Raw genomic sequence first — 9,124 nt, 5'->3', positions numbered from 1 at the left:
GCTTCTCTTCCCATCCTTCCCCTCCTCCCCTGGATCCCTGAGGCACAAATCCTAATGGAAGATCACATAACAAGGGAGATGTGTGTCATTGTTGTGCATAACGCTAAGAGTTAATTGAATTGATGCTTTAATTACCAATGGATGAAATCTTTAAGATAGATGCTGTATGTTAACCTCACTATTCCTTTGCTATACAGGACAAGCAAGCATAGGGATATTGAACTCTTACAAGGAAATAAATCTTTATTCAGCCTGAGGCAGATACATGACATGAAAAATTTGAGCCCACAGAGTTAGTTTCCCAAAGTTATTAACAACTGAAAACAGGGTCTTATAATGGGAAGTATCAGGCAACCTTCACTATATTCAGTGCTATGAGCTACACCTATACTATAGGCTCTGTAGTATATCTACTGTATAAACTTCATCCTAATTTTATTCCAAGAATCAGTCAAGATTGTGGTTTTCCTAATAAATATATAAGATATGGCCAAATATTTTCTCTCTTTATGAACAAAGATTACTATAGCAATGAGTATCATCAGATACTACAGTGATGGGTATTAACTGTATTATGGATAGTATTAAGCCTAGACAGACTCCAGCTATATAAGCAAAAGGAATTTTCAGGAGTTTGAAAGTTTCAGTCTATCCAGAGTGCAGACAATTTGATTATTTTACTAAAATAAATGGTAGGTATATTCTAATGTATTTTGCTATTTTGAGAAAAAGAAGAAAATGTAAAGCTAGTAGCTACTTCCACATGTGTAATAATTTTAATTTCATGTTACAAGGATTTTTCTGACATAAGATAGTTTTGTATTTCACTGGGTGCCAAAGTTTGTTGAAAAAAATTCCATCCCTCAAGTAACTGGCAAACAGAAAAGGAACACACTCTCCACAAAAATATACTGTATGAGCTTGATGGTTATGATCAGATAAATCCAAACATTCAAAGCTGAAGCTGATATCCAGTAGCTGAACCCAACAGGAGGGCTCCGTCACTAATTTGTGCATGCACCATTGATTGTGCCTACATATCACAGAGGAGGTCCTCATTTGCATTAGCTGCCCTCACAAAACCAAGACGTTTTCCCCACAGGGTGTATTCTCCTCTCAGTACAGGTAACTCCATTAATGTTAATTAAGGGATAATCTCTATTACATTTTGCTATAGGAAGCAATAAATGGTTGCTGAGATTGATTAATATCTGAACCAAAGCTGAGAGATGTAATCAGTCTCAGACACAACAGAGATTATTCCTGATTTACAACAAAAAGTATCATGAAAAATTAAAATAAGCATAAAAAAAACACCTTTCTTCTGAATAGCAAATTTTCTGCCTTTGAAATCTGTTGGCTTGTACCAAATGGCCTGAATTTTTTTTTTAAATGTTCCAAGTGGCAAATCCCCCCCAGTCTCTCAATCAGGGCTTTGTACCCATATCATCTGCAGATTCCTCAGTTTGAACAAGGGGTTGGGCAGTATCAGTAAGAGTGTCAGTGGTAATTTGAGAGGGGATGATGTTCTATTTTTCTGAACTGTCTGGTTGAAATTATTTTCTAGTATAATAGGAGTGATCCACATCCACAAATAAGAAGTGACTGTGCACCTGATCCCATACCAGTTGTCTTCAGTGGGAGTTGAGGAGACTCTGTGGCCCACAACATTGAACCTTATAGGCTCATTGTGACCGGTTCCCCCTGGGGTGCCACCTGAACTGGGGTACCACTGAGCCCCCTAACCCACCAGTCTGGGCTCCCACACTGTATTGCTGTGTCCAGCCTGCACTTTCACCAGCATACATACAGGTAGGGACACACCCAGCTGCAGTTACATGCAGACACTGTGATCAGCTCTGCCTGGGAAGGCTTCAGCTAAGGAACTTCCTAGCTACTCAGGCACACCCCATCCCTCTGGAGTGTAAACCCAAAATTATACCATCTTCCGCTGCACAGGGAACTGTACAGCGTAAACTCATGAAATTCTCCTCCTCCCTCAATGTGGAAAAGAATATACAACAGCTTTGTGCCATGAATTATGACTCACACACACTGGTTTTAGATAAAGCAAAAACAAGTTTATTAACTACAAAAGATATATTTTAAGTGATTATAAGGGATAGCAAACAGATCAAAGCAGATTACCTAGCAAATAAACAAAACACGCAAACTGATCTTAACATACTAAAGAGATTGGATTGAATAGCAGATTCTCACCCTAAGTGATGATACAAGCAGGCTGCAGATTCTTAAGGGGCAAGCTGCAGTGGTTTACATCTTAGAAACCCCAGGGGTTCCATTAACAGGCTAAAAATCCCTTTAGCCTGGGTCCAGCACTTCCCCCTGTTCAGTCTTTGTTCCTCAGGTATTTCCAGGAGTCTCTTTGCGTGAGAAGTCAGTGAAGAACCCATCAACGTGGCGCAGTGTAAAGGGAGCCCAGGCTGGTAGGTTTGGGCAGGGAGCTCAGTGGTACCCCAGTTCCATGTGGCACCCTGGGGGGAACCCATCACACTCACGCCTGTTCTAATTGCAGTCAATTGGAGATTTGTTGTTTCAGTGGGAGTATGCATGGGCCCAATATACCTAATGCATTTTTGGTTAATGAAAAAATATTACAGTATGAAATATTACACTGACTTACTCTGTCATCTCAATATTGTGCCAAGAATTATTAACACTGCAGAATTACTGTTGAATATGTACCTTTTACTGGGAAAAATACCACACTGCTTTTGCAGTAATGTTATTTAATTATTTTTTCTTTTCTGTTTCATGATGGAAAGCTACAATTCAATATAAAATATATTTAAACACAAAAGTGGCACATCAATTAATCAGTACAGAATTACAGGTGCTTTAAGATTGTTAGAAAATTCTGGGTTGCCAACCCCCCACCCCCACACACACACATACACCTCAACCGAACAATCTTTTAAGTAGAAAAAATATAAAAAGTGGTGTGCTATTCAAGCTTACATTTTCTCATATACAATTAAAATATCTCCATCTTTAACACATTCCTGAAAAATTGTACATTATTTTAAAGGACCTTTGCAGATTGCTTCATCTCTTGTTACTCAGCACATACCTAAGTACATAATTATTTATCTTTAAACAAAATTATTTCCTACTCAAAAATGTATGAAGATCAAGTATCTGAAACACTGATAGTTGACAGGTTTCAGAGTAGCAGCCATGTTAGTCTGTATCTGCAAAAAGAACAGGAGTACTTGTGGCACCTTAGAGACTAACAAATTTATTAGAGCATAAGCTTTCGTGAGCTACAGCTCACTTCATCGGATGCATAGAATGGAACATATAGTAAGATATATATATATACATATATATGTATAAATACAGATAAGTTAGAAGTTACCATACAAACTGTGAGAGGCTAATTAGTTAAGATGAGCTATTATCAGCAGGAGAAAAAAAACTTTTGTAGTGATAATCAAGATGGCCCATATAGACAGTTGACAAGAAGGTGTGAGGATACTTAACATGGGGAAATAGATTCAATATGTGTAATGACCCAGCCACTCCCAGTCTCTATTCAAACCCAAGTTAATGGTATCTAGTTTGCCTATTAATTCAAGCTCAGCAGTTTCTCATTGGAGTCTGTTTTTGAAGCTTTTCTGTTATAAAATTGCCACCCTTAGATCTTTTACTGAGTGGCCACAGAGGTTGAAGTGGTCTCCTACTGGTTTTTGAATGTTATGATTCCTGATGTCAGATTTGTGTCCATTTATTCTTTTGCGTAGAGACTGTCCGGTTTGACCAATGTACATGGCAGAGGGGCATGCTGGCACATGATGGCATATATCACATTGGTAGATGTGCAGGTGAACGAGCCTCTGATAGTGTGGCTGATGTGATTAGGCCCTATGATGGTGTCACTTGAATAAATATGTGGACAGAGTTGGCATTGGGCTTTGTTGCAAGGATAGATTCCTGGGTAAGTGTTTTTGTTGTGTGGTGTGTGGTTGCAGGTGAGTATTTGCTTCAGGTTGGGGGGCTGTCTGTAAGCGAGGACTGGTCTGTCTCCCAAGTTAAAACACTGATATTTAATGGGAGGGAAAAACTTGGAAAGCAGTCCTAGAGAGAGAGAGCTGGGCTGAAGGTGGAGAGCAAACTGGACTTGAGCTTGCAATGTATATGGCAGCGAAAGTGGCCATATCAGTTTTGAGCTACAAATACATCACACTGTGTAATATGTTTATTTAATTCTGACAGCTTCTGTGGTGCTGTACCAAACATGAAAGAACACACAAGGAGCTTATAATTTATGGCCCTGCCTGATTCTATAAGTGTGTCTCATAAGGTTGTACACATTAGTCAATGCTCACCCCTTGCAGTCGGATTTATTCTCTTAGTATTAAAGCTACCTGTGAAATGTGTTAATAAGGATCACTGCTAGAAGGCAACCACTCTGCTTTAAGTGACTGCTTTAAAATATCCCAATGTTTCCATTACAATATTGTTCAACCTCAGTTCTGGCAATTTACCACGGTCATGTGAGACTGACCAGCTCACCCTTTCACCACACAAACACTCTTCTCATCCTGATTAGAAGCCGAATAGGAAGAAGGAGCAGGCTGCCTTATGTGGTTGACTTTGCAGAGTCCTGGCTCCTCCCCCCCCCCATGACAAGTCATCTCTTGGCTTTCTCAGATACTGCAGACTGCACTGCCTTGACCCATTGGAGGACTTCAGCCTTTTAAAGTAACATCATGAGGGAACTTAGGAGGGGAATCTACCTTTTCACTGCAAACATCTGGGAGTGATAGGAGGAGAAAAACCAAGAGGAAGGGTAAGTATGGAGGGAGGCAAGGCCAGGAGCTGGATGAGGTAGGAATGGGGAAAGATCTCAGTGATAAGATGGAAAATGGAGGGGCAAAAGCCACTTGGGAGGAGAGTACCTATTTGTGTGAGGCCAGTTAGGAAAGATGAAAGGACAGGGGGAGGCAAGGACAGAAAGGAGAATAATGGGCATGGGGAGCAGGAAATACAGTGGAATAGAGAATGGGAGAATTTGACGGGACAGAGTACAGGAGAGGAAATGGGAGGGACAGAGTACTGGGGTATTGGAGAAGGGAGAAAATTGATGGTGAACATTTGTGGGGGAGTGAAGAAATGGGATAAAAGACAAGACTAGTGGAGGAGGAGGAATGGAGAGGAGCAAGACAAGTGTGAAAAAGGGATTGGCATAGAAAGAGGGCAAATATGTTAGGGGAGAAAGGTCAAATCAGAACAAAATACTGTAGAACTGTTTATTTTTGTGCCTCTTATTTTGTGCATTCTCAAGCCAGCAATTTTATGTTTTATTATTTTTGTGATCTCCAGCAGCTCAGGCTGCCTAGCAATGACTGGCTTGAGTCTGCTTACTCTGCCATTGCAAAACACTCCTGCTGCCTAGCAACAAGCAATGTGTTGTCCAGTGGACAGGGCACTGGATTCCAAGTCAGGCATTGCTCGGAAACAGTGGGCAAACAATAGTATGATGTACGGGCACCTCTCTGAAGATACCCATGTTCTCTGGAATCTCAGCTTTCATTAATGAAATCTCTAGCTATTATGGTTGTGAAGACAACCTCAAAAATATGAATCGAGGGTAAGCCAATGCAGAGATGTCTGTGTGAATACTGAGTGTGGAACATTAGTTCTAAAAGATATCAACTGCCCGATTCATCTCAGCGTGATTTTAACTCAGAGGCCCACTGATAACTTAAATATCAACATTGTTAACTATTTAATTCCTCCTGTAAGGTGTTGTCCAGGAAAGATTTTTTGGTATAACCTAAGATCTGAATTTAAACCAATATAGTATTGCTGGTATGACCTTATAGGCAGACACTCTTATTCTTGTATGAGTCCCATTTTTTTTTTCAATTTAAACTTTCCTTATTTTGGTAGGGTTTTTAATTAACCACCAAAACTCACTCTTATACCAGAATAAGTGTGTTTACATGGGGGGTGGGGGCGGTTATGAGGGCTGGCCTTACCATGAGGCAAACTGAGGCGGCTGCTAAGGTGCCAGACTGTGGGGCGGCGGGGGACACCACTAGGACCCAGAGTTTAAAAGTTTTGGCCCAAGCGAGGGGGAATGGGGGCATCATTTGAGCTCCCCACCTCAGGTGCCAAAATGTTGTGGACCAGTCCTGGTGGTTATACCAGTGTAACTACACCTGTGTAGGTTTCAGAGTAACAGCCGTGTTAGTTTGTATTCGCAAAAAGAAAAGGAGTACTTGTGGCACCTTAGAGACTAACCAATTTATTTGAGCATAAGCTTTCGTGAGCTACAGCTCACTTTATCGGATGCATACTGTGGAAAATACAGAAGATGCTTTTATACACACAGACCATGAAGAAAATGGGTGTTTATCACTACAAAAGGTTTTCTCCCCCCCACCCCACTCTCCTGCTGGTAATAGCTTATCTAAAATGATCACTCTCCTTACAATGTGTATGATAATCAAGGTGGGCCATTTCCTGGATTTGTGCTGGATTTCTTTCACCTTGATTTCTTTTTACACCTGTATAATTAGTAAAGCTTTCCACTGTAGGCAAGGCCTAAGAAAGGAGACAGAAGGTCACAGATCGGGACAAATGACTGGGGGTAAAGTCTCATTTTGGTGCTACAAGTGGGTACTGTTTGGACTATAGCACCACTTATTCCCCCTCCCCCCAGTTAAAAATGAGCCAAGCCCAAGGATGAGCCTGTGGGTGTCTTCAACCCCCACTGAGGGGGAACCAATATCAAGAAGCCAGATGGAGCTCAGAGAAATGCATCACCATGTTTTAAACATCTGCAGAATATACTGTGAGAACAATCTCATTTAGACAACTCACAAGGACAGAATGTATTTTGTGGGAAGAGACTGAAGATACCACTACCTATTCTCTTCCAATCTGACTCGTGGAGTCAGGAGAGGTGTTCTGTCTCCTCAGCTCTGCTGGTGGCTTGTTTTGTGATCTTGAGTGAATCACTTGCCCTTGTTTTCCCTGTTTGTAAATGGGACTAAAATAGTGTCATGGCAGGTTTGGCCTTCACTCCTGTCTTCCTTGCAGAAACTCTGCAGACTCCAGTGGCTGTGCATTCACAGCACCCACTCATTTTAAGTTCCCTCCACCACTACCACAACACTCCCTATGCAACAGTCTATCTACAATATCTACAGTGCTTTTGGCCCTATCCTCTGGACTGGAGGAGAACAAAGATCTACCTTTCCAGAGGCTTCTATGTGACTTAGCTCAACTAGCGTGCTACCACATCTTCCTGTAACACACTTGGGCTGATGGGCTAATTTGATCCTTATCCCATGCAGCTGGCCAGCCTAATTACCTCTCTCTGTTTTCTCTGGGGAACTAAGTGGCATCTAAGTGACAAGAGGGCTGGCTTGCTCTGTAGCCTCTAGCACTCTGTTACACAGGTGTAACCAGGTGGTTCTATAAACATATTCTTCTGCGTTATTTTTCTTAGTATGCAAGCAAGTTTTGATTCTTGTAAAGACGTGCTGTGTTGTTGGTAGTGTTGGGTTATGCAAGTTTTTTTTCTGTGTAGAGGCAGATTGGGGAGATAGGAAACTGTTGTACTGCTTTTTGCCGTGAGGTCTGACTAAAGTATGTTCTTGAGGCACAGGTTGTTCCCTCGGAATCAGCAGGGCATTGGTATTGGGCTAGGATTCTAGAAGCTGTGATTGTCCTGCATGCTCTTTAACTACCTCATTTCACTCATACAGTGTAATCTAAATATATCCAGACCTCACATCATGGATTTCTCTTACATTTGTAAAGTCAACCTGCAAGTCCCCAGATGTCTGCTATCTTTTGGCACAAGGGCAACACTATGTCAGAACAGGACACTGATACCAGAAAAAGGAGCAACAACAGTGTTATGCTGAAAAGTGTTAATGGCTGCTATCAAGCAGCCTTTGATCTGTAGACAATATCAAGCTTTGTTAAAGCTGATGGATGTGATCATCTTTTTTCTTTCAGGCTGAATCGAAGGAGTAATTAAGTGCCCCTTTTATAGTGGTAGCTGGAAACAACAGGAAGCCACCATCCAAGGCAACGGACTGCATTGCAAGGCTGATCAGCTGAGCTGTGACGTCTCAGGGGTTTCCTTGATATTGGTGGTAAAATACAGGGGTAGGGAATTGATTAGTTGCTGCTAATGCAAAAGACAGCCTGCAGAAAGTGAGAGAAGCAGTACTGAATGTGGCCCGCTGAGAAAGCTGAGTGATGCTGCTTCTTTTGGGCATGGTACCCCTTGGAAGGTCCAACTTGGATTTTTGAGCAAGGAACTCTGCTTGTTGTTTATTTCTACTGTATTCAGGGAAACAAGGCTTTGTGTACATTCTTTGAAAGAAAACAGGATTGCATCATAGAAATACCTGACTCATACAATCAATTTCTCCAGATATTGGCTAACCGCATGGGCTAAAAGAGGGGCAAAAATAATGTATTCACCTCTGTTTAATATTTTAAATGCTACTTAGAAAAAGAACCATATGAATGCTGATTTTATTCATTGTTATTACTATTAGTTAGGCAATCTTTGTGTTTGTTTGCTGTTTCAGTGTACTGTAATCCCAACAGAGTACTAAGAACATAAGAATGGCCATACTGGGTCAGATCAAAGGTCCATCCAGCCCAGTATCCTGTCTACCGATAGTGGCCAATGCCAGGTGCCCCAGAGGGAGTGAACCCAACAGGTAATGATCAAGTGATCTCTCTCCTGCCATCCATCTCCACCCTCTGACAAACAGAGGCTAGGGACACCATTGCTTAACCATCCTGGCTAATAGCCATTGATGGACTTAACCTCCATGAATTTATCCAGTCCTCTTTTACATCCTGTTATAGTCCTAGCCTTCGCAACCTCCTCAAGCAAGAAGCTCCATCCTACACAACTTCAGTACAGTGCCTTGAGATCTACTGCTGAAAAGTACTGTATTCATTCCGAGTATTATTATCATCATCAGGATCGTCACTCATTGGCATCGGTGCTAGCAGTTTCTACAGAGAAGCCAGTGGCTCTGAAGGGGCCTCCAGACTGAAGGGCCCTCTGAACTGTTTGAAGTTCCCTGCAGCAGAGAGGGCAATCAGCATGAAGTGAAAG

The sequence above is a fragment of the Lepidochelys olivacea genome, assembly GCF_965140295.1.
Source record: "Lepidochelys olivacea isolate rLepOli2 genome assembly, chromosome: 2".
NCBI lineage: Eukaryota > Metazoa > Chordata > Testudines > Cheloniidae > Lepidochelys > Lepidochelys olivacea.
Note: the sequence above shows the minus strand (reverse complement) of the source record.